This window comes from Triturus cristatus, chromosome 4_1, assembly GCF_964204655.1.
Source record: "Triturus cristatus chromosome 4_1, aTriCri1.1, whole genome shotgun sequence".
Lineage (NCBI taxonomy): Eukaryota > Metazoa > Chordata > Amphibia > Caudata > Salamandridae > Triturus > Triturus cristatus.
Genome location: NC_140585.1, coordinates 149,746,669 through 149,768,547, shown reverse-complemented (window position 1 = coordinate 149,768,547; position 21,879 = coordinate 149,746,669). Strand labels below are relative to the sequence as shown.

General features: G+C 36.1%; 32 non-coding genes across 32 annotated transcripts; all 32 read right to left on the bottom strand.

Moving 5' to 3' along the window:
* Positions 1 to 248: 248 nt before the first annotated feature.
* Positions 249 to 321, bottom strand: TRNAK-UUU (transfer RNA lysine (anticodon UUU)). The gene has a single exon. It is a non-coding gene; the product is annotated as a tRNA-Lys (tRNA).
* Positions 322 to 1,185: 864 nt separating this feature from the next.
* Positions 1,186 to 1,258, bottom strand: TRNAK-UUU (transfer RNA lysine (anticodon UUU)). The gene has a single exon. It is a non-coding gene; the product is annotated as a tRNA-Lys (tRNA).
* Positions 1,259 to 1,717: 459 nt separating this feature from the next.
* On the bottom strand, positions 1,718 to 1,808 carry TRNAR-UCU (transfer RNA arginine (anticodon UCU)). The gene is given in 2 exon segments: positions 1,718 to 1,753; positions 1,772 to 1,808. It is a non-coding gene; the product is annotated as a tRNA-Arg (tRNA).
* An 873-nt stretch (positions 1,809 to 2,681) lies between these two features.
* TRNAR-UCU (transfer RNA arginine (anticodon UCU)) lies at positions 2,682 to 2,772 on the bottom strand. The gene is given in 2 exon segments: positions 2,682 to 2,717; positions 2,736 to 2,772. It is a non-coding gene; the product is annotated as a tRNA-Arg (tRNA).
* A 341-nt stretch (positions 2,773 to 3,113) lies between these two features.
* TRNAK-UUU (transfer RNA lysine (anticodon UUU)) lies at positions 3,114 to 3,186 on the bottom strand. Its single transcript has one exon. It is a non-coding gene; the product is annotated as a tRNA-Lys (tRNA).
* Positions 3,187 to 4,050: 864 nt separating this feature from the next.
* On the bottom strand, positions 4,051 to 4,123 carry TRNAK-UUU (transfer RNA lysine (anticodon UUU)). Its single transcript has one exon. It is a non-coding gene; the product is annotated as a tRNA-Lys (tRNA).
* A 459-nt stretch (positions 4,124 to 4,582) lies between these two features.
* On the bottom strand, positions 4,583 to 4,673 carry TRNAR-UCU (transfer RNA arginine (anticodon UCU)). The gene is given in 2 exon segments: positions 4,583 to 4,618; positions 4,637 to 4,673. It is a non-coding gene; the product is annotated as a tRNA-Arg (tRNA).
* An 873-nt stretch (positions 4,674 to 5,546) lies between these two features.
* On the bottom strand, positions 5,547 to 5,637 carry TRNAR-UCU (transfer RNA arginine (anticodon UCU)). Its single transcript is given in 2 exon segments — positions 5,547 to 5,582; positions 5,601 to 5,637. It is a non-coding gene; the product is annotated as a tRNA-Arg (tRNA).
* Positions 5,638 to 5,978: 341 nt separating this feature from the next.
* Positions 5,979 to 6,051, bottom strand: TRNAK-UUU (transfer RNA lysine (anticodon UUU)). The gene has a single exon. It is a non-coding gene; the product is annotated as a tRNA-Lys (tRNA).
* Positions 6,052 to 6,915: 864 nt separating this feature from the next.
* TRNAK-UUU (transfer RNA lysine (anticodon UUU)) lies at positions 6,916 to 6,988 on the bottom strand. The gene has a single exon. It is a non-coding gene; the product is annotated as a tRNA-Lys (tRNA).
* A 459-nt stretch (positions 6,989 to 7,447) lies between these two features.
* TRNAR-UCU (transfer RNA arginine (anticodon UCU)) lies at positions 7,448 to 7,538 on the bottom strand. Its single transcript is given in 2 exon segments — positions 7,448 to 7,483; positions 7,502 to 7,538. It is a non-coding gene; the product is annotated as a tRNA-Arg (tRNA).
* A 341-nt stretch (positions 7,539 to 7,879) lies between these two features.
* Positions 7,880 to 7,952, bottom strand: TRNAK-UUU (transfer RNA lysine (anticodon UUU)). Its single transcript has one exon. It is a non-coding gene; the product is annotated as a tRNA-Lys (tRNA).
* Positions 7,953 to 8,816: 864 nt separating this feature from the next.
* TRNAK-UUU (transfer RNA lysine (anticodon UUU)) lies at positions 8,817 to 8,889 on the bottom strand. The gene has a single exon. It is a non-coding gene; the product is annotated as a tRNA-Lys (tRNA).
* Positions 8,890 to 9,348: 459 nt separating this feature from the next.
* TRNAR-UCU (transfer RNA arginine (anticodon UCU)) lies at positions 9,349 to 9,439 on the bottom strand. The gene is given in 2 exon segments: positions 9,349 to 9,384; positions 9,403 to 9,439. It is a non-coding gene; the product is annotated as a tRNA-Arg (tRNA).
* An 873-nt stretch (positions 9,440 to 10,312) lies between these two features.
* Positions 10,313 to 10,403, bottom strand: TRNAR-UCU (transfer RNA arginine (anticodon UCU)). Its single transcript is given in 2 exon segments — positions 10,313 to 10,348; positions 10,367 to 10,403. It is a non-coding gene; the product is annotated as a tRNA-Arg (tRNA).
* A 341-nt stretch (positions 10,404 to 10,744) lies between these two features.
* TRNAK-UUU (transfer RNA lysine (anticodon UUU)) lies at positions 10,745 to 10,817 on the bottom strand. The gene has a single exon. It is a non-coding gene; the product is annotated as a tRNA-Lys (tRNA).
* Positions 10,818 to 11,681: 864 nt separating this feature from the next.
* TRNAK-UUU (transfer RNA lysine (anticodon UUU)) lies at positions 11,682 to 11,754 on the bottom strand. Its single transcript has one exon. It is a non-coding gene; the product is annotated as a tRNA-Lys (tRNA).
* Positions 11,755 to 12,213: 459 nt separating this feature from the next.
* On the bottom strand, positions 12,214 to 12,304 carry TRNAR-UCU (transfer RNA arginine (anticodon UCU)). Its single transcript is given in 2 exon segments — positions 12,214 to 12,249; positions 12,268 to 12,304. It is a non-coding gene; the product is annotated as a tRNA-Arg (tRNA).
* An 873-nt stretch (positions 12,305 to 13,177) lies between these two features.
* Positions 13,178 to 13,268, bottom strand: TRNAR-UCU (transfer RNA arginine (anticodon UCU)). Its single transcript is given in 2 exon segments — positions 13,178 to 13,213; positions 13,232 to 13,268. It is a non-coding gene; the product is annotated as a tRNA-Arg (tRNA).
* Positions 13,269 to 13,609: 341 nt separating this feature from the next.
* On the bottom strand, positions 13,610 to 13,682 carry TRNAK-UUU (transfer RNA lysine (anticodon UUU)). Its single transcript has one exon. It is a non-coding gene; the product is annotated as a tRNA-Lys (tRNA).
* Positions 13,683 to 14,546: 864 nt separating this feature from the next.
* On the bottom strand, positions 14,547 to 14,619 carry TRNAK-UUU (transfer RNA lysine (anticodon UUU)). Its single transcript has one exon. It is a non-coding gene; the product is annotated as a tRNA-Lys (tRNA).
* A 459-nt stretch (positions 14,620 to 15,078) lies between these two features.
* On the bottom strand, positions 15,079 to 15,169 carry TRNAR-UCU (transfer RNA arginine (anticodon UCU)). Its single transcript is given in 2 exon segments — positions 15,079 to 15,114; positions 15,133 to 15,169. It is a non-coding gene; the product is annotated as a tRNA-Arg (tRNA).
* A 341-nt stretch (positions 15,170 to 15,510) lies between these two features.
* On the bottom strand, positions 15,511 to 15,583 carry TRNAK-UUU (transfer RNA lysine (anticodon UUU)). The gene has a single exon. It is a non-coding gene; the product is annotated as a tRNA-Lys (tRNA).
* An 864-nt stretch (positions 15,584 to 16,447) lies between these two features.
* On the bottom strand, positions 16,448 to 16,520 carry TRNAK-UUU (transfer RNA lysine (anticodon UUU)). The gene has a single exon. It is a non-coding gene; the product is annotated as a tRNA-Lys (tRNA).
* Positions 16,521 to 16,979: 459 nt separating this feature from the next.
* TRNAR-UCU (transfer RNA arginine (anticodon UCU)) lies at positions 16,980 to 17,070 on the bottom strand. Its single transcript is given in 2 exon segments — positions 16,980 to 17,015; positions 17,034 to 17,070. It is a non-coding gene; the product is annotated as a tRNA-Arg (tRNA).
* Positions 17,071 to 17,411: 341 nt separating this feature from the next.
* TRNAK-UUU (transfer RNA lysine (anticodon UUU)) lies at positions 17,412 to 17,484 on the bottom strand. Its single transcript has one exon. It is a non-coding gene; the product is annotated as a tRNA-Lys (tRNA).
* Positions 17,485 to 18,348: 864 nt separating this feature from the next.
* Positions 18,349 to 18,421, bottom strand: TRNAK-UUU (transfer RNA lysine (anticodon UUU)). The gene has a single exon. It is a non-coding gene; the product is annotated as a tRNA-Lys (tRNA).
* Positions 18,422 to 18,880: 459 nt separating this feature from the next.
* On the bottom strand, positions 18,881 to 18,971 carry TRNAR-UCU (transfer RNA arginine (anticodon UCU)). Its single transcript is given in 2 exon segments — positions 18,881 to 18,916; positions 18,935 to 18,971. It is a non-coding gene; the product is annotated as a tRNA-Arg (tRNA).
* Positions 18,972 to 19,312: 341 nt separating this feature from the next.
* Positions 19,313 to 19,385, bottom strand: TRNAK-UUU (transfer RNA lysine (anticodon UUU)). The gene has a single exon. It is a non-coding gene; the product is annotated as a tRNA-Lys (tRNA).
* Positions 19,386 to 20,249: 864 nt separating this feature from the next.
* TRNAK-UUU (transfer RNA lysine (anticodon UUU)) lies at positions 20,250 to 20,322 on the bottom strand. Its single transcript has one exon. It is a non-coding gene; the product is annotated as a tRNA-Lys (tRNA).
* Positions 20,323 to 20,781: 459 nt separating this feature from the next.
* Positions 20,782 to 20,872, bottom strand: TRNAR-UCU (transfer RNA arginine (anticodon UCU)). Its single transcript is given in 2 exon segments — positions 20,782 to 20,817; positions 20,836 to 20,872. It is a non-coding gene; the product is annotated as a tRNA-Arg (tRNA).
* An 873-nt stretch (positions 20,873 to 21,745) lies between these two features.
* Positions 21,746 to 21,836, bottom strand: TRNAR-UCU (transfer RNA arginine (anticodon UCU)). The gene is given in 2 exon segments: positions 21,746 to 21,781; positions 21,800 to 21,836. It is a non-coding gene; the product is annotated as a tRNA-Arg (tRNA).
* Positions 21,837 to 21,879: the final 43 nt, after the last annotated feature.

The window sequence follows — 21,879 nt, the reverse complement described above, 5'->3', positions numbered from 1 at the left end:
CATGGCTATATTTTGAATATTGAATTGGGTAAAAGTTATTCACCGTGTCAAACTACATGATACAGTTGGTAAGTCTGCATACAACTTAAGTTTAGTGTATCATCATCTGATATATGAGACAGATGGGTTTTTCACTTCTCCATGAAAGACGTTTTTTTTTAATTTTGGTAATGGAATATCTTATTCATCATGCAGTGGAACACAAAAAGAATGTACAATCAGAATACTTTTTCTTTAAAGTAGCCGACCGCCTGAACAGGGACTTGAACCCTGGACCCTCAGATTAAAAGTCTGATGCTCTACCGACTGAGCTATCCAGGCTCTGCAACACTGCAACTAAAAATCAGCTAAAAATGATGTGGACGCACACCAACCTACACTTTAATTCTTAATATGGTTACATATATTAGCAATCAAATATGTAGAGTTTAATAATTAATTGATATTTCAAGCATTTGAAATTTCAGCAGCACACGTAATCTATTTTAAATCCTGAAATTCGTTCTATCTCATTTTCGGCTGACTTAGAAATCATGTCTCTAAATTGACATTGTGAAATTAGTAAAAGGCCAAATACTATTACTAGGTACTAAATTACATGTCCAGCAGTATAACTGGAAATTTACTCTTGGGCATAGATTATGCAACATTTTCAAAGCAAACAGTGTCTGTTTAAATAGACTTTCTTTCACTGCCGTTTTGGTAAATGTCTCTGGTTATGCAGAAGCAGGCATTGTTTGTTACTGTTTCAATTAGTTATAAGATAAAGGAGGGATAAAACTGACCCAGCTAGTATTCCAACCCAAAGACTTTGAATGCTTTCTCTACATTCGCCTAGAACCCCAAGCCGCTATCCATTGCACCAGAGATCCAACCTGATTCAACAAGGTGAACAGAAATTCTCAAATAAAAAGATGAGCTATCAGCGGTTGACCAACTTTATAAAGTGATTTGAAAACTATAAGCAGGGTTCCATTTTGAACATTGAATTGGGGAAAAGATAATCAACATCTCAAACGACATGATACCGTTGCGGTAAGTCTTCTTAACTCTTGTCAAATGGTACACGACCGATGGGTATTTAATGGCTCCATTAAGAGTAACTTGCAATTACTCTAATGGGACTACTCGTTCATTGGATCCTGAAAAGAGAATGTCATTAGAGTACATTTTCTTTAAACAAACCGCCTGAACAGGGACTTGAACCCTGGACCCTCAGATTAAAAGTCTGATGCTCTACCGACTGAGCTATCCAGGCTCTGATACAGCAAACCTCAAAATCACCTAATCAAAATTTGGCAGTGTCCCAACTAACGCTATGTTTCTTAAGATGGTTACCTGAAGAAGGTACCAAATACACTAGAATATAATAATGAATTGATATTTCAAGCATTTGAAATTTCTTCAGTAAATGTAACCTTATTTTTAGTCCTGAAGTTGCTACTATCTCATTTTTTTGCTGACGTCAAATTCATATGTGTTTATTGACATGGTAAAATTAAGGAAGGGCCCAAAATCTTACTTCCGAGTAAATTATATTTTCATCAGTACAGCTGACAATTTCCTCTTCTGCATAGATTACCCAAATTGAACGGTGTCTCTTTAAAATAGACTTCCTTTTACTGACCTTTTTTAGCAAATGATTTTGGTGAAGCAGAAGCATGCATGCATCGCTTATAACTTCTTTAAATAGTTATGAAATACACAGGGATAAAACTGACTCTGGTGGGATTCGAACCCACAGCCTTTGAATACCTTCTTGACATTCACCTAGAAGTCCAATGCGCTATCCATTGCGCCACAGAGCCAATCTGCTTGAGTGAGGTGCACAGATATTCAGAAATGAAATAATGAGCTTTGAGCTGTTGATCAACTTTATAAAGTTCATTGGATACTATAACCATGGCTATATTTTGAATATTGAATTGGGTAAAAGTTATTCACCGTGTCAAACTACATGATACAGTTGGTAAGTCTGCATACAACTTAAGTTTAGTGTATCATCATCTGATATATGAGACAGATGGGTTTTTCACTTCTCCATGAAAGACATTTTTTTTTAATTTTGGTAATGGAATATCTTATTCATCATGCAGTGGAACACAAAAAGAATGTACAATCAGAATACTTTTTCTTTAAAGTAGCCTACCGCCTGAAAGGGGACTTGAACCCTGGACCCTCAGATCAAAAGTCTGATGCTCTACCGACTGAGCTATCCAGGCTCTGATACAGCAAACCTCAAAATCACCTAATCAAAATTTGGCAGCGTCCCAACTAACGCTATGTTTCTTAAGATGGTTACCTGAAGAAGGTACCAAATACACTAGAATATAATAATGAATTGATATTTCAAGCATTTGAAATTTCTTCAGTAAATGTAACCTTATTTTTAGTCCTGAAGTTGCTACTATCTCATTTTTTTGCTGACGTCAAATTCATATGTGTTTATTGACATGGTAAAATTAAGGAAGGGCCCAAAATCTTACTTCCGAGTAAATTATATTTTCATCAGTACAGCTGACAATTTCCTCTTCTGCATAGATTACCCAAATTGAACGGTGTCTCTTTAAAATAGACTTCCTTTTACTGACCTTTTTTAGCAAATGATTTTGGTGAAGCAGAAGCATGCATGCATCGCTTATAACTTCTTTAAATAGTTATGAAATAAACAGGGATAAAACTGACTCTGGTGGGATTCGAACCCACAGCCTTTGAATACCTTCTTGACATTCACCTAGAAGTCCAATGCGCTATCCATTGCGCCACAGAGCCAATCTGCTTGAGTGAGGTGCACAGATATTCAGAAATGAAATAATGAGCTTTGAGCTGTTGATCAACTTTATAAAGTTCATTGGATACTATAACCATGGCTATATTTTGAATATTGAATTGGGTAAAAGTTATTCACCGTGTCAAACTACATGATACAGTTGGTAAGTCTGCATAAAACTTAAGTTTAGTGTATCGTCATCTGATATATGAGACAGATGGGTTTTTCACTTCTCCATGAAAGACGTTTTTTTTTAATTTTGGTAATGGAATATCTTATTCATCATGCAGTGGAACACAAAAAGAATGTACAATCAGAATACTTTTTCTTTAAAGTAGCCGACCGCCTGAACAGGGACTTGAACCCTGGACCCTCAGATTAAAAGTCTGATGCTCTACCGACTGAGCTATCCAGGCTCTGCAACACTGCAACTAAAAATCAGCTAAAAATGATGTGGACGCACACCAACCTACACTTTAATTCTTAATATGGTTACATATATTAGCAATCAAATATGTAGAGTTTAATAATTAATTGATATTTCAAGCATTTGAAATTTCAGCAGCACACGTAATCTATTTTAAATCCTGAAATTCGTTCTATCTCATTTTCGGCTGACTTAGAAATCATGTCTCTAAATTGACATTGTGAAATTAGTAAAAGGCCAAATACTATTACTAGGTACTAAATTACATGTCCAGCAGTATAACTGGAAATTTACTCTTGGGCATAGATTATGCAACATTTTCAAAGCAAACAGTGTCTGTTTAAATAGACTTTCTTTCACTGCCGTTTTGGTAAATGTCTCTGGTTATGCAGAAGCAGGCATTGTTTGTTACTGTTTCAATTAGTTATAAGATAAAGGAGGGATAAAACTGACCCAGCTAGTATTCCAACCCAAAGACTTTGAATGCTTTCTCTACATTCGCCTAGAACCCCAAGCCGCTATCCATTGCACCAGAGATCCAACCTGATTCAACAAGGTGAACAGAAATTCTCAAATAAAAAGATGAGCTATCAGCGGTTGACCAACTTTATAAAGTGATTTGGAAACTATAAGCAGGGTTCCATTTTGAACATTGAATTGGGGAAAAGATAATCAACATCTCAAACGACATGATACCGTTGCGGTAAGTCTTCTTAACTCTTGTCAAATGGTACACGACCGATGGGTATTTAATGGCTCCATTAAGAGTAACTTGCAATTACTCTAATGGGACTACTCGTTCATTGGATCCTGAAAAGAGAATGTCATTAGAGTACATTTTCTTTAAACAAACCGCCTGAACAGGGACTTGAACCCTGGACCCTCAGATTAAAAGTCTGATGCTCTACCGACTGAGCTATCCAGGCTCTGATACAGCAAACCTCAAAATCACCTAATCAAAATTTGGCAGTGTCCCAACTAACGCTATGTTTCTTAAGATGGTTACCTGAAGAAGGTACCAAATACACTAGAATATAATAATGAATTGATATTTCAAGCATTTGAAATTTCTTCAGTAAATGTAACCTTATTTTTAGTCCTGAAGTTGCTACTATCTCATTTTTTTGCTGACGTCAAATTCATATGTGTTTATTGACATGGTAAAATTAAGGAAGGGCCCAAAATCTTACTTCCGAGTAAATTATATTTTCATCAGTACAGCTGACAATTTCCTCTTCTGCATAGATTACCCAAATTGAACGGTGTCTCTTTAAAATAGACTTCCTTTTACTGACCTTTTTTAGCAAATGATTTTGGTGAAGCAGAAGCATGCATGCATCGCTTATAACTTCTTTAAATAGTTATGAAATACACAGGGATAAAACTGACTCTGGTGGGATTCGAACCCACAGCCTTTGAATACCTTCTTGACATTCACCTAGAAGTCCAATGCGCTATCCATTGCGCCACAGAGCCAATCTGCTTGAGTGAGGTGCACAGATATTCAGAAATGAAATAATGAGCTTTGAGCTGTTGATCAACTTTATAAAGTTCATTGGATACTATAACCATGGCTATATTTTGAATATTGAATTGGGTAAAAGTTATTCACCGTGTCAAACTACATGATACAGTTGGTAAGTCTGCATACAACTTAAGTTTAGTGTATCATCATCTGATATATGAGACAGATGGGTTTTTCACTTCTCCATGAAAGACATTTTTTTTTAATTTTGGTAATGGAATATCTTATTCATCATGCAGTGGAACACAAAAAGAATGTACAATCAGAATACTTTTTCTTTAAAGTAGCCTACCGCCTGAAAGGGGACTTGAACCCTGGACCCTCAGATCAAAAGTCTGATGCTCTACCGACTGAGCTATCCAGGCTCTGATACAGCAAACCTCAAAATCACCTAATCAAAATTTGGCAGCGTCCCAACTAACGCTATGTTTCTTAAGATGGTTACCTGAAGAAGGTACCAAATACACTAGAATATAATAATGAATTGATATTTCAAGCATTTGAAATTTCTTCAGTAAATGTAACCTTATTTTTAGTCCTGAAGTTGCTACTATCTCATTTTTTTGCTGACGTCAAATTCATATGTGTTTATTGACATGGTAAAATTAAGGAAGGGCCCAAAATCTTACTTCCGAGTAAATTATATTTTCATCAGTACAGCTGACAATTTCCTCTTCTGCATAGATTACCCAAATTGAACGGTGTCTCTTTAAAATAGACTTCCTTTTACTGACCTTTTTTAGCAAATGATTTTGGTGAAGCAGAAGCATGCATGCATCGCTTATAACTTCTTTAAATAGTTATGAAATAAACAGGGATAAAACTGACTCTGGTGGGATTCGAACCCACAGCCTTTGAATACCTTCTTGACATTCACCTAGAAGTCCAATGCGCTATCCATTGCGCCACAGAGCCAATCTGCTTGAGTGAGGTGCACAGATATTCAGAAATGAAATAATGAGCTTTGAGCTGTTGATCAACTTTATAAAGTTCATTGGATACTATAACCATGGCTATATTTTGAATATTGAATTGGGTAAAAGTTATTCACCGTGTCAAACTACATGATACAGTTGGTAAGTCTGCATAAAACTTAAGTTTAGTGTATCGTCATCTGATATATGAGACAGATGGGTTTTTCACTTCTCCATGAAAGACGTTTTTTTTTAATTTTGGTAATGGAATATCTTATTCATCATGCAGTGGAACACAAAAAGAATGTACAATCAGAATACTTTTTCTTTAAAGTAGCCGACCGCCTGAACAGGGACTTGAACCCTGGACCCTCAGATTAAAAGTCTGATGCTCTACCGACTGAGCTATCCAGGCTCTTCAACACTGCAACTAAAAATCAGCTAAAAATGATGTGGACGCACACCAACCTACACTTTAATTCTTAATATGGTTACATATATTAGCAATCAAATATGTAGAGTTTAATAATTAATTGATATTTCAAGCATTTGAAATTTCAGCAGCACACGTAATCTATTTTAAATCCTGAAATTCGTTCTATCTCATTTTCGGCTGACTTAGAAATCATGTCTCTAAATTGACATTGTGAAATTAGTAAAAGGCCAAATACTATTACTAGGTACTAAATTACATGTCCAGCAGTATAACTGGAAATTTACTCTTGGGCATAGATTATGCAACATTTTCAAAGCAAACAGTGTCTGTTTAAATAGACTTTCTTTCACTGCCGTTTTGGTAAATGTCTCTGGTTATGCAGAAGCAGGCATTGTTTGTTACTGTTTCAATTAGTTATAAGATAAAGGAGGGATAAAACTGACCCAGCTAGTATTCCAACCCAAAGACTTTGAATGCTTTCTCTACATTCGCCTAGAACCCCAAGCCGCTATCCATTGCACCAGAGATCCAACCTGATTCAACAAGGTGAACAGAAATTCTCAAATAAAAAGATGAGCTATCAGCGGTTGACCAACTTTATAAAGTGATTTGGAAACTATAAGCAGGGTTCCATTTTGAACATTGAATTGGGGAAAAGATAATCAACATCTCAAACGACATGATACCGTTGCGGTAAGTCTTCTTAACTCTTGTCAAATGGTACACGACCGATGGGTATTTAATGGCTCCATTAAGAGTAACTTGCAATTACTCTAATGGGACTACTCGTTCATTGGATCCTGAAAAGAGCATGTCATTAGAGTACATTTTCTTTAAACAAACCGCCTGAACAGGGACTTGAACCCTGGACCCTCAGATTAAAAGTCTGATGCTCTACCGACTGAGCTATCCAGGCTCTGATACAGCAAACCTCAAAATCACCTAATCAAAATTTGGCAGTGTCCCAACTAACGCTATGTTTCTTAAGATGGTTACCTGAAGAAGGTACCAAATACACTAGAATATAATAATGAATTGATATTTCAAGCATTTCAAATTTCTTCAGTAAATGTAACCTTATTTTTAGTCCTGAAGTTGCTACTATCTCATTTTTTTGCTGACGTCAAATTCATATGTGTTTATTGACATGGTAAAATTAAGGAAGGGCCCAAAATCTTACTTCCGAGTAAATTATATTTTCATCAGTACAGCTGACAATTTCCTCTTCTGCATAGATTACCCAAATTGAACGGTGTCTCTTTAAAATAGACTTCCTTTTACTGACCTTTTTTAGCAAATGATTTTGGTGAAGCAGAAGCATGCATGCATCGCTTATAACTTCTTTAAATAGTTATGAAATACACAGGGATAAAACTGACTCTGGTGGGATTCGAACCCACAGCCTTTGAATACCTTCTTGACATTCACCTAGAAGTCCAATGCGCTATCCATTGCGCCACAGAGCCAATCTACTTGAGTGAGGTGCACAGATATTCAGAAATGAAATAATGAGCTTTGAGCTGTTGATCAACTTTATAAAGTTCATTGGATACTATAACCATGGCTATATTTTGAATATTGAATTGGGTAAAAGTTATTCACCGTGTCAAACTACATGATACAGTTGGTAAGTCTGCATACAACTTAAGTTTAGTGTATCATCATCTGATATATGAGACAGATGGGTTTTTCACTTCTCCATGAAAGACGTTTTTTTTTAATTTTGGTAATGGAATATCTTATTCATCATGCAGTGGAACACAAAAAGAATGTACAATCAGAATACTTTTTCTTTAAAGTAGCCGACCGCCTGAACAGGGACTTGAACCCTGGACCCTCAGATTAAAAGTCTGATGCTCTACCGACTGAGCTATCCAGGCTCTGCAACACTGCAACTAAAAATCAGCTAAAAATGATGTGGACGCACACCAACCTACACTTTAATTCTTAATATGGTTACATATATTAGCAATCAAATATGTAGAGTTTAATAATTAATTGATATTTCAAGCATTTGAAATTTCAGCAGCACACGTAATCTATTTTAAATCCTGAAATTCGTTCTATCTCATTTTCGGCTGACTTAGAAATCATGTCTCTAAATTGACATTGTGAAATTAGTAAAAGGCCAAATACTATTACTAGGTACTAAATTACATGTCCAGCAGTATAACTGGAAATTTACTCTTGGGCATAGATTATGCAACATTTTCAAAGCAAACAGTGTCTGTTTAAATAGACTTTCTTTCACTGCCGTTTTGGTAAATGTCTCTGGTTATGCAGAAGCAGGCATTGTTTGTTACTGTTTCAATTAGTTATAAGATAAAGGAGGGATAAAACTGACCCAGCTAGTATTCCAACCCAAAGACTTTGAATGCTTTCTCTACATTCGCCTAGAACCCCAAGCCGCTATCCATTGCACCAGAGATCCAACCTGATTCAACAAGGTGAACAGAAATTCTCAAATAAAAAGATGAGCTATCAGCGGTTGACCAACTTTATAAAGTGATTTGAAAACTATAAGCAGGGTTCCATTTTGAACATTGAATTGGGGAAAAGATAATCAACATCTCAAACGACATGATACCGTTGCGGTAAGTCTTCTTAACTCTTGTCAAATGGTACACGACCGATGGGTATTTAATGGCTCCATTAAGAGTAACTTGCAATTACTCTAATGGGACTACTCGTTCATTGGATCCTGAAAAGAGAATGTCATTAGAGTACATTTTCTTTAAACAAACCGCCTGAACAGGGACTTGAACCCTGGACCCTCAGATTAAAAGTCTGATGCTCTACCGACTGAGCTATCCAGGCTCTGATACAGCAAACCTCAAAATCACCTAATCAAAATTTGGCAGTGTCCCAACTAACGCTATGTTTCTTAAGATGGTTACCTGAAGAAGGTACCAAATACACTAGAATATAATAATGAATTGATATTTCAAGCATTTGAAATTTCTTCAGTAAATGTAACCTTATTTTTAGTCCTGAAGTTGCTACTATCTCATTTTTTTGCTGACGTCAAATTCATATGTGTTTATTGACATGGTAAAATTAAGGAAGGGCCCAAAATCTTACTTCCGAGTAAATTATATTTTCATCAGTACAGCTGACAATTTCCTCTTCTGCATAGATTACCCAAATTGAACGGTGTCTCTTTAAAATAGACTTCCTTTTACTGACCTTTTTTAGCAAATGATTTTGGTGAAGCAGAAGCATGCATGCATCGCTTATAACTTCTTTAAATAGTTATGAAATACACAGGGATAAAACTGACTCTGGTGGGATTCGAACCCACAGCCTTTGAATACCTTCTTGACATTCACCTAGAAGTCCAATGCGCTATCCATTGCGCCACAGAGCCAATCTGCTTGAGTGAGGTGCACAGATATTCAGAAATGAAATAATGAGCTTTGAGCTGTTGATCAACTTTATAAAGTTCATTGGATACTATAACCATGGCTATATTTTGAATATTGAATTGGGTAAAAGTTATTCACCGTGTCAAACTACATGATACAGTTGGTAAGTCTGCATACAACTTAAGTTTAGTGTATCATCATCTGATATATGAGACAGATGGGTTTTTCACTTCTCCATGAAAGACATTTTTTTTTAATTTTGGTAATGGAATATCTTATTCATCATGCAGTGGAACACAAAAAGAATGTACAATCAGAATACTTTTTCTTTAAAGTAGCCTACCGCCTGAAAGGGGACTTGAACCCTGGACCCTCAGATCAAAAGTCTGATGCTCTACCGACTGAGCTATCCAGGCTCTGATACAGCAAACCTCAAAATCACCTAATCAAAATTTGGCAGCGTCCCAACTAACGCTATGTTTCTTAAGATGGTTACCTGAAGAAGGTACCAAATACACTAGAATATAATAATGAATTGATATTTCAAGCATTTGAAATTTCTTCAGTAAATGTAACCTTATTTTTAGTCCTGAAGTTGCTACTATCTCATTTTTTTGCTGACGTCAAATTCATATGTGTTTATTGACATGGTAAAATTAAGGAAGGGCCCAAAATCTTACTTCCGAGTAAATTATATTTTCATCAGTACAGCTGACAATTTCCTCTTCTGCATAGATTACCCAAATTGAACGGTGTCTCTTTAAAATAGACTTCCTTTTACTGACCTTTTTTAGCAAATGATTTTGGTGAAGCAGAAGCATGCATGCATCGCTTATAACTTCTTTAAATAGTTATGAAATAAACAGGGATAAAACTGACTCTGGTGGGATTCGAACCCACAGCCTTTGAATACCTTCTTGACATTCACCTAGAAGTCCAATGCGCTATCCATTGCGCCACAGAGCCAATCTGCTTGAGTGAGGTGCACAGATATTCAGAAATGAAATAATGAGCTTTGAGCTGTTGATCAACTTTATAAAGTTCATTGGATACTATAACCATGGCTATATTTTGAATATTGAATTGGGTAAAAGTTATTCACCGTGTCAAACTACATGATACAGTTGGTAAGTCTGCATAAAACTTAAGTTTAGTGTATCGTCATCTGATATATGAGACAGATGGGTTTTTCACTTCTCCATGAAAGACGTTTTTTTTTAATTTTGGTAATGGAATATCTTATTCATCATGCAGTGGAACACAAAAAGAATGTACAATCAGAATACTTTTTCTTTAAAGTAGCCGACCGCCTGAACAGGGACTTGAACCCTGGACCCTCAGATTAAAAGTCTGATGCTCTACCGACTGAGCTATCCAGGCTCTGCAACACTGCAACTAAAAATCAGCTAAAAATGATGTGGACGCACACCAACCTACACTTTAATTCTTAATATGGTTACATATATTAGCAATCAAATATGTAGAGTTTAATAATTAATTGATATTTCAAGCATTTGAAATTTCAGCAGCACACGTAATCTATTTTAAATCCTGAAATTCGTTCTATCTCATTTTCGGCTGACTTAGAAATCATGTCTCTAAATTGACATTGTGAAATTAGTAAAAGGCCAAATACTATTACTAGGTACTAAATTACATGTCCAGCAGTATAACTGGAAATTTACTCTTGGGCATAGATTATGCAACATTTTCAAAGCAAACAGTGTCTGTTTAAATAGACTTTCTTTCACTGCCGTTTTGGTAAATGTCTCTGGTTATGCAGAAGCAGGCATTGTTTGTTACTGTTTCAATTAGTTATAAGATAAAGGAGGGATAAAACTGACCCAGCTAGTATTCCAACCCAAAGACTTTGAATGCTTTCTCTACATTCGCCTAGAACCCCAAGCCGCTATCCATTGCACCAGAGATCCAACCTGATTCAACAAGGTGAACAGAAATTCTCAAATAAAAAGATGAGCTATCAGCGGTTGACCAACTTTATAAAGTGATTTGAAAACTATAAGCAGGGTTCCATTTTGAACATTGAATTGGGGAAAAGATAATCAACATCTCAAACGACATGATACCGTTGCGGTAAGTCTTCTTAACTCTTGTCAAATGGTACACGACCGATGGGTATTTAATGGCTCCATTAAGAGTAACTTGCAATTACTCTAATGGGACTACTCGTTCATTGGATCCTGAAAAGAGAATGTCATTAGAGTACATTTTCTTTAAACAAACCGCCTGAACAGGGACTTGAACCCTGGACCCTCAGATTAAAAGTCTGATGCTCTACCGACTGAGCTATCCAGGCTCTGATACAGCAAACCTCAAAATCACCTAATCAAAATTTGGCAGTGTCCCAACTAACGCTATGTTTCTTAAGATGGTTACCTGAAGAAGGTACCAAATACACTAGAATATAATAATGAATTGATATTTCAAGCATTTGAAATTTCTTCAGTAAATGTAACCTTATTTTTAGTCCTGAAGTTGCTACTATCTCATTTTTTTGCTGACGTCAAATTCATATGTGTTTATTGACATGGTAAAATTAAGGAAGGGCCCAAAATCTTACTTCCGAGTAAATTATATTTTCATCAGTACAGCTGACAATTTCCTCTTCTGCATAGATTACCCAAATTGAACGGTGTCTCTTTAAAATAGACTTCCTTTTACTGACCTTTTTTAGCAAATGATTTTGGTGAAGCAGAAGCATGCATGCATCGCTTATAACTTCTTTAAATAGTTATGAAATACACAGGGATAAAACTGACTCTGGTGGGATTCGAACCCACAGCCTTTGAATACCTTCTTGACATTCACCTAGAAGTCCAATGCGCTATCCATTGCGCCACAGAGCCAATCTGCTTGAGTGAGGTGCACAGATATTCAGAAATGAAATAATGAGCTTTGAGCTGTTGATCAACTTTATAAAGTTCATTGGATACTATAACCATGGCTATATTTTGAATATTGAATTGGGTAAAAGTTATTCACCGTGTCAAACTACATGATACAGTTGGTAAGTCTGCATACAACTTAAGTTTAGTGTATCATCATCTGATATATGAGACAGATGGGTTTTTCACTTCTCCATGAAAGACATTTTTTTTTAATTTTGGTAATGGAATATCTTATTCATCATGCAGTGGAACACAAAAAGAATGTACAATCAGAATACTTTTTCTTTAAAGTAGCCTACCGCCTGAAAGGGGACTTGAACCCTGGACCCTCAGATCAAAAGTCTGATGCTCTACCGACTGAGCTATCCAGGCTCTGATACAGCAAACCTCAAAATCACCTAATCAAAATTTGGCAGCGTCCCAACTAACGCTATGTTTCTTAAGATGGTTACCTGAAGAAGGTACCAAATACACTAGAATATAATAATGAATTGATATTTCAAGCATTTGAAATTTCTTCAGTAAATGTAACCTTATTTTTAGTCCTGAAGTTGCTACTATCTCATTTTTTTGCTGACGTCAAATTCATATGTGTTTATTGACATGGTAAAATTAAGGAAGGGCCCAAAATCTTACTTCCGAGTAAATTATATTTTCATCAGTACAGCTGACAATTTCCTCTTCTGCATAGATTACCCAAATTGAACGGTGTCTCTTTAAAATAGACTTCCTTTTACTGACCTTTTTTAGCAAATGATTTTGGTGAAGCAGAAGCATGCATGCATCGCTTATAACTTCTTTAAATAGTTATGAAATAAACAGGGATAAAACTGACTCTGGTGGGATTCGAACCCACAGCCTTTGAATACCTTCTTGACATTCACCTAGAAGTCCAATGCGCTATCCATTGCGCCACAGAGCCAATCTGCTTGAGTGAGGTGCACAGATATTCAGAAATGAAATAATGAGCTTTGAGCTGTTGATCAACTTTATAAAGTTCATTGGATACTATAACCATGGCTATATTTTGAATATTGAATTGGGTAAAAGTTATTCACCGTGTCAAACTACATGATACAGTTGGTAAGTCTGCATAAAACTTAAGTTTAGTGTATCGTCATCTGATATATGAGACAGATGGGTTTTTCACTTCTCCATGAAAGACGTTTTTTTTTAATTTTGGTAATGGAATATCTTATTCATCATGCAGTGGAACACAAAAAGAATGTACAATCAGAATACTTTTTCTTTAAAGTAGCCGACCGCCTGAACAGGGACTTGAACCCTGGACCCTCAGATTAAAAGTCTGATGCTCTACCGACTGAGCTATCCAGGCTCTGCAACACTGCAACTAAAAATCAGCTAAAAATGATGTGGACGCACACCAACCTACACTTTAATTCTTAATATGGTTACATATATTAGCAATCAAATATGGAGAGTTTAATAATTAATTGATATTTCAAGCATTTGAAATTTCAGCAGCACACGTAATCTATTTTAAATCCTGAAATTCGTTCTATCTCATTTTCGGCTGACTTAGAAATCATGTCTCTAAATTGACATTGTGAAATTAGTAAAAGGCCAAATACTATTACTAGGTACTAAATTACATGTCCAGCAGTATAACTGGAAATTTACTCTTGGGCATAGATTATGCAACATTTTCAAAGCAAACAGTGTCTGTTTAAATAGACTTTCTTTCACTGCCGTTTTGGTAAATGTCTCTGGTTATGCAGAAGCAGGCATTGTTTGTTACTGTTTCAATTAGTTATAAGATAAAGGAGGGATAAAACTGACCCAGCTAGTATTCCAACCCAAAGACTTTGAATGCTTTCTCTACATTCGCCTAGAACCCCAAGCCGCTATCCATTGCACCAGAGATCCAACCTGATTCAACAAGGTGAACAGAAATTCTCAAATAAAAAGATGAGCTATCAGCGGTTGACCAACTTTATAAAGTGATTTGGAAACTATAAGCAGGGTTCCATTTTGAACATTGAATTGGGGAAAAGATAATCAACATCTCAAACGACATGATACCGTTGCGGTAAGTCTTCTTAACTCTTGTCAAATGGTACACGACCGATGGGTATTTAATGGCTCCATTAAGAGTAACTTGCAATTACTCTAATGGGACTACTCGTTCATTGGATCCTGAAAAGAGCATGTCATTAGAGTACATTTTCTTTAAACAAACCGCCTGAACAGGGACTTGAACCCTGGACCCTCAGATTAAAAGTCTGATGCTCTACCGACTGAGCTATCCAGGCTCTGATACAGCAAACCTCAAAATCACCTAATCAAAATTTGGCAGTGTCCCAACTAACGCTATGTTTCTTAAGATGGTTACCTGAAGAAGGTACCAAATACACTAGAATATAATAATGAATTGATATTTCAAGCATTTGAAATTTCTTCAGTAAATGTAACCTTATTTTTAGTCCTGAAGTTGCTACTATCTCATTTTTTTGCTGACGTCAAATTCATATGTGTTTATTGACATGGTAAAATTAAGGAAGGGCCCAAAATCTTACTTCCGAGTAAATTATATTTTCATCAGTACAGCTGACAATTTCCTCTTCTGCATAGATTACCCAAATTGAACGGTGTCTCTTTAAAATAGACTTCCTTTTACTGACCTTTTATAGCAAATGATTTTGGTGAAGCAGAAGCATGCATGCATCGCTTATAACTTCTTTAAATAGTTATGAAATACACAGGGATAAAACTGACTCTGGTGGGATTCGAACCCACAGCCTTTGAATACCTTCTTGACATTCACCTAGAAGTCCAATGCGCTATCCATTGCGCCACAGAGCCAATCTGCTTGAGTGAGGTGCACAGATATTCAGAAATGAAATAATGAGCTTTGAGCTGTTGATCAACTTTATAAAGTTCATTGGATACTATAACCATGGCTATATTTTGAATATTGAATTGGGTAAAAGTTATTCACCGTGTCAAACTACATGATACAGTTGGTAAGTCTGCATACAACTTAAGTTTAGTGTATCATCATCTGATATATGAGACAGATGGGTTTTTCACTTCTCCATGAAAGACGTTTTTTTTTAATTTTGGTAATGGAATATCTTATTCATCATGCAGTGGAACACAAAAAGAATGTACAATCAGAATACTTTTTCTTTAAAGTAGCCGACCGCCTGAACAGGGACTTGAACCCTGGACCCTCAGATTAAAAGTCTGATGCTCTACCGACTGAGCTATCCAGGCTCTGCAACACTGCAACTAAAAATCAGCTAAAAATGATGTGGACGCACACCAACCTACACTTTAATTCTTAATATGGTTACATATATTAGCAATCAAATATGTAGAGTTTAATAATTAATTGATATTTCAAGCATTTGAAATTTCAGCAGCACACGTAATCTATTTTAAATCCTGAAATTCGTTCTATCTCATTTTCGGCTGACTTAGAAATCATGTCTCTAAATTGACATTGTGAAATTAGTAAAAGGCCAAATACTATTACTAGGTACTAAATTACATGTCCAGCAGTATAACTGGAAATTTACTCTTGGGCATAGATTATGCAACATTTTCAAAGCAAACAGTGTCTGTTTAAATAGACTTTCTTTCACTGCCGTTTTGGTAAATGTCTCTGGTTATGCAGAAGCAGGCATTGTTTGTTACTGTTTCAATTAGTTATAAGATAAAGGAGGGATAAAACTGACCCAGCTAGTATTCCAACCCAAAGACTTTGAATGCTTTCTCTACATTCGCCTAGAACCCCAAGCCGCTATCCATTGCACCAGAGATCCAACCTGATTCAACAAGGTGAACAGAAATTCTCAAATAAAAAGATGAGCTATCAGCGGTTGACCAACTTTATAAAGTGATTTGAAAACTATAAGCAGGGTTCCATTTTGAACATTGAATTGGGGAAAAGATAATCAACATCTCAAACGACATGATACCGTTGCGGTAAGTCTTCTTAACTCTTGTCAAATGGTACACGACCGATGGGTATTTAATGGCTCCATTAAGAGTAACTTGCAATTACTCTAATGGGACTACTCGTTCATTGGATCCTGAAAAGAGAATGTCATTAGAGTACATTTTCTTTAAACAAACCGCCTGAACAGGGACTTGAACCCTGGACCCTCAGATTAAAAGTCTGATGCTCTACCGACTGAGCTATCCAGGCTCTGATACAGCAAACCTCAAAATCACCTAATCAAAATTTGGCAGTGTCCCAACTAACGCTATGTTTCTTAAGATGGTTACCTGAAGAAGGTACCAAATACACTAGAATATAATAATGAATTGATATTTCAAGCATTTGAAATTTCTTCAGTAAATGTAACCTTATTTTTAGTCCTGAAGTTGCTACTATCTCATTTTTTTGCTGACGTCAAATTCATATGTGTTTATTGACATGGTAAAATTAAGGAAGGGCCCAAAATCTTACTTCCGAGTAAATTATATTTTCATCAGTACAGCTGACAATTTCCTCTTCTGCATAGATTACCCAAATTGAACGGTGTCTCTTTAAAATAGACTTCCTTTTACTGACCTTTTTTAGCAAATGATTTTGGTGAAGCAGAAGCATGCATGCATCGCTTATAACTTCTTTAAATAGTTATGAAATACACAGGGATAAAACTGACTCTGGTGGGATTCGAACCCACAGCCTTTGAATACCTTCTTGACATTCACCTAGAAGTCCAATGCGCTATCCATTGCGCCACAGAGCCAATCTACTTGAGTGAGGTGCACAGATATTCAGAAATGAAATAATGAGCTTTGAGCTGTTGATCAACTTTATAAAGTTCATTGGATACTATAACCATGGCTATATTTTGAATATTGAATTGGGTAAAAGTTATTCACCGTGTCAAACTACATGATACAGTTGGTAAGTCTGCATACAACTTAAGTTTAGTGTATCATCATCTGATATATGAGACAGATGGGTTTTTCACTTCTCCATGAAAGACGTTTTTTTTTAATTTTGGTAATGGAATATCTTATTCATCATGCAGTGGAACACAAAAAGAATGTACAATCAGAATACTTTTTCTTTAAAGTAGCCGACCGCCTGAACAGGGACTTGAACCCTGGACCCTCAGATTAAAAGTCTGATGCTCTACCGACTGAGCTATCCAGGCTCTGCAACACTGCAACTAAAAATCAGCTAAAAATGATGTGGACGCACACCAACCTACACTTTAATTCTTAATATGGTTACATATATTAGCAATCAAATATGTAGAGTTTAATAATTAATTGATATTTCAAGCATTTGAAATTTCAGCAGCACACGTAATCTATTTTAAATCCTGAAATTCGTTCTATCTCATTTTCGGCTGACTTAGAAATCATGTCTCTAAATTGACATTGTGAAATTAGTAAAAGGCCAAATACTATTACTAGGTACTAAATTACATGTCCAGCAGTATAACTGGAAATTTACTCTTGGGCATAGATTATGCAACATTTTCAAAGCAAACAGTGTCTGTTTAAATAGACTTTCTTTCACTGCCGTTTTGGTAAATGTCTCTGGTTATGCAGAAGCAGGCATTGTTTGTTACTGTTTCAATTAGTTATAAGATAAAGGAGGGATAAAACTGACCCAGCTAGTATTCCAACCCAAAGACTTTGAATGCTTTCTCTACATTCGCCTAGAACCCCAAGCCGCTATCCATTGCACCAGAGATCCAACCTGATTCAACAAGGTGAACAGAAATTCTCAAATAAAAAGATGAGCTATCAGCGGTTGACCAACTTTATAAAGTGATTTGGAAACTATAAGCAGGGTTCCATTTTGAACATTGAATTGGGGAAAAGATAATCAACATCTCAAACGACATGATACCGTTGCGGTAAGTCTTCTTAACTCTTGTCAAATGGTACACGACCGATGGGTATTTAATGGCTCCATTAAGAGTAACTTGCAATTACTCTAATGGGACTACTCGTTCATTGGATCCTGAAAAGAGCATGTCATTAGAGTACATTTTCTTTAAACAAACCGCCTGAACAGGGACTTGAACCCTGGACCCTCAGATTAAAAGTCTGATGCTCTACCGACTGAGCTATCCAGGCTCTGATACAGCAAACCTCAAAATCACCTAATCAAAATTTGGCAGTGTCCCAACTAACGCTATGTTTCTTAAGATGGTTACCTGAAGAAGGTACCAAATACACTAGAATATAATAATGAATTGATATTTCAAGCATTTGAAATTTCTTCAGTAAATGTAACCTTATTTTTAGTCCTGAAGTTGCTACTATCTCATTTTTTTGCTGACGTCAAATTCATATGTGTTTATTGACATGGTAAAATTAAGGAAGGGCCCAAAATCTTACTTCCGAGTAAATTATATTTTCATCAGTACAGCTGACAATTTCCTCTTCTGCATAGATTACCCAAATTGAACGGTGTCGCTTTAAAATAGACTTCCTTTTACTGACCTTTTTTAGCAAATGATTTTGGTGAAGCAGAAGCATGCATGCATCGCTTATAACTTCTTTAAATAGTTATGAAATACACAGGGATAAAACTGACTCTGGTGGGATTCGAACCCACAGCCTTTGAATACCTTCTTGACATTCACCTAGAAGTCCAATGCGCTATCCATTGCGCCACAGAGCCAATCTACTTGAGTGAGGTGCACAGATATTCAGAAATGAAATAATGAGCTTTGAGCTGTTGATCAACTTTATAAAGTTCATTGGATACTATAACCATGGCTATATTTTGAATATTGAATTGGGTAAAAGTTATTCACCGTGTCAAACTACATGATACAGTTGGTAAGTCTGCATACAACTTAAGTTTAGTGTATCATCATCTGATATATGAGACAGATGGGTTTTTCACTTCTCCATGAAAGACGTTTTTTTTTAATTTTGGTAATGGAATATCTTATTCATCATGCAGTGGAACATAAAAAGAATGTACAATCAGAATACTTTTTCTTTAAAGTAGCCGACCGCCTGAACAGGGACTTGAACCCTGGACCCTCAGATTAAAAGTCTGATGCTCTACCGACTGAGCTATCCAGGCTCTGCAACACTGCAACTAAAAATCAGCTAAAAATGATGTGGACGCACACCAACCTACACTTTAATTCTTAATATGGTTACATATATTAGCAATCAAATATGTAGAGTTTAATAATTAATTGATATTTCAAGCATTTGAAATTTCAGCAGCACACGTAATCTATTTTAAATCCTGAAATTCGTTCTATCTCATTTTCGGCTGACTTAGAAATCATGTCTCTAAATTGACATTGTGAAATTAGTAAAAGGCCAAATACTATTACTAGGTACTAAATTACATGTCCAGCAGTATAACTGGAAATTTACTCTTGGGCATAGATTATGCAACATTTTCAAAGCAAACAGTGTCTGTTTAAATAGACTTTCTTTCACTGCCGTTTTGGTAAATGTCTCTGGTTATGCAGAAGCAGGCATTGTTTGTTACTGTTTCAATTAGTTATAAGATAAAGGAGGGATAAAACTGACCCAGCTAGTATTCCAACCCAAAGACTTGGAATGCTTTCTCTACATTCGCCTAGAACCCCAAGCCGCTATCCATTGCACCAGAGATCCAACCTGATTCAACAAGGTGAACAGAAATTCTCAAATAAAAAGATGAGCTATCAGCGGTTGACCAACTTTATAAAGTGATTTGAAAACTATAAGCAGGGTTCCATTTTGAACATTGAATTGGGGAAAAGATAATCAACATCTCAAACGACATGATACCGTTGCGGTAAGTCTTCTTAACTCTTGTCAAATGGTACACGACCGATGGGTATTTAATGGCTCCATTAAGAGTAACTTGCAATTACTCTAATGGGACTACTCGTTCATTGGATCCTGAAAAGAGAATGTCATTAGAGTACATTTTCTTTAAACAAACCGCCTGAACAGGGACTTGAACCCTGGACCCTCAGATTAAAAGTCTGATGCTCTACCGACTGAGCTATCCAGGCTCTGATACAGCAAACCTCAAAATCACCTAATCAAAATTTGGCAGTGTCCCAACTAACGCTATGTTTCTTAAGATGGTTACCTGAAGAAGGTACCAAATACACTAGAATATAATAATGAATTGATATTTCAAGCATTTGAAATTTCTTCAGTAAATGTAACCTTATTTTTAGTCCTGAAGTTGCTACTATCTCATTTTTTTGCTGACGTCAAATTCATATGTGTTTATTGACATGGTAAAATTAAGGAAGGGCCCAAAATCTTACTTCCGAGTAAATTATATTTTCATCAGTACAGCTGACAATTTCCTCTTCTGCATAGATTACCCAAATTGAACGGTGTCTCTTTAAAATAGACTTCCTTTTACTGACCTTTTTTAGCAAATGATTTTGGTGAAGCAGAAGCATGCATGCATCGCTTATAACTTCTTTAAATAGTTATGAAATACACAGGGATAAAACTGACTCTGGTGGGATTCGAACCCACAGCCTTTGAATACCTTCTTGACATTCACCTAGAAGTCCAATGCGCTATCCATTGCGCCACAGAGCCAATCTGCTTGAGTGAGGTGCACAGATATTCAGAAATGAAATAATGAGCTTTGAGCTGTTGATCAACTTTATAAAGTTCATTGGATACTATAACCATGGCTATATTTTGAATATTGAATTGGGTAAAAGTTATTCACCGTGTCAAACTACATGATACAGTTGGTAAGTCTGCATACAACTTAAGTTTAGTGTATCATCATCTGATATATGAGACAGATGGGTTTTTCACTTCTCCATGAAAGACATTTTTTTTTAATTTTGGTAATGGAATATCTTATTCATCATGCAGTGGAACACAAAAAGAATGTACAATCAGAATACTTTTTCTTTAAAGTAGCCTACCGCCTGAACGGGGACTTGAACCCTGGACCCTCAGATTAAAAGTCTGATGCTCTACCGACTGAGCTATCCAGGCTCTGATACAGCAAACCTCAAAATCACCTAATCAAAATTTGGCAGCGTCCCAACTAACGCTATGTTTCTTAAGATGGTTACCTGAAGAAGGTACCAAATACACTAGAATATAATAATGAATTGATATTTCAAGCATTTGAAATTTCTTCAGTAAATGTAACCTTATTTTTAGTCCTGAAGTTGCTACTATCTCATTTTTTTGCTGACGTCAAATTCATATGTGTTTATTGACATGGTAAAATTAAGGAAGGGCCCAAAATCTTACTTCCGAGTAAATTATATTTTCATCAGTACAGCTGACAATTTCCTCTTCTGCATAGATTACCCAAATTGAACGGTGTCTCTTTAAAATAGACTTCCTTTTACTGACCTTTTTTAGCAAATGATTTTGGTGAAGCAGAAGCATGCATGCATCGCTTATAACTTCTTTAAATAGTTATGAAATAAACAGGGATAAAACTGACTCTGGTGGGATTCGAACCCACAGCCTTTGAATACCTTCTTGACATTCACCTAGAAGTCCAATGCGCTATCCATTGCGCCACAGAGCCAATCTGCTTGAGTGAGGTGCACAGATATTCAGAAATGAAATAA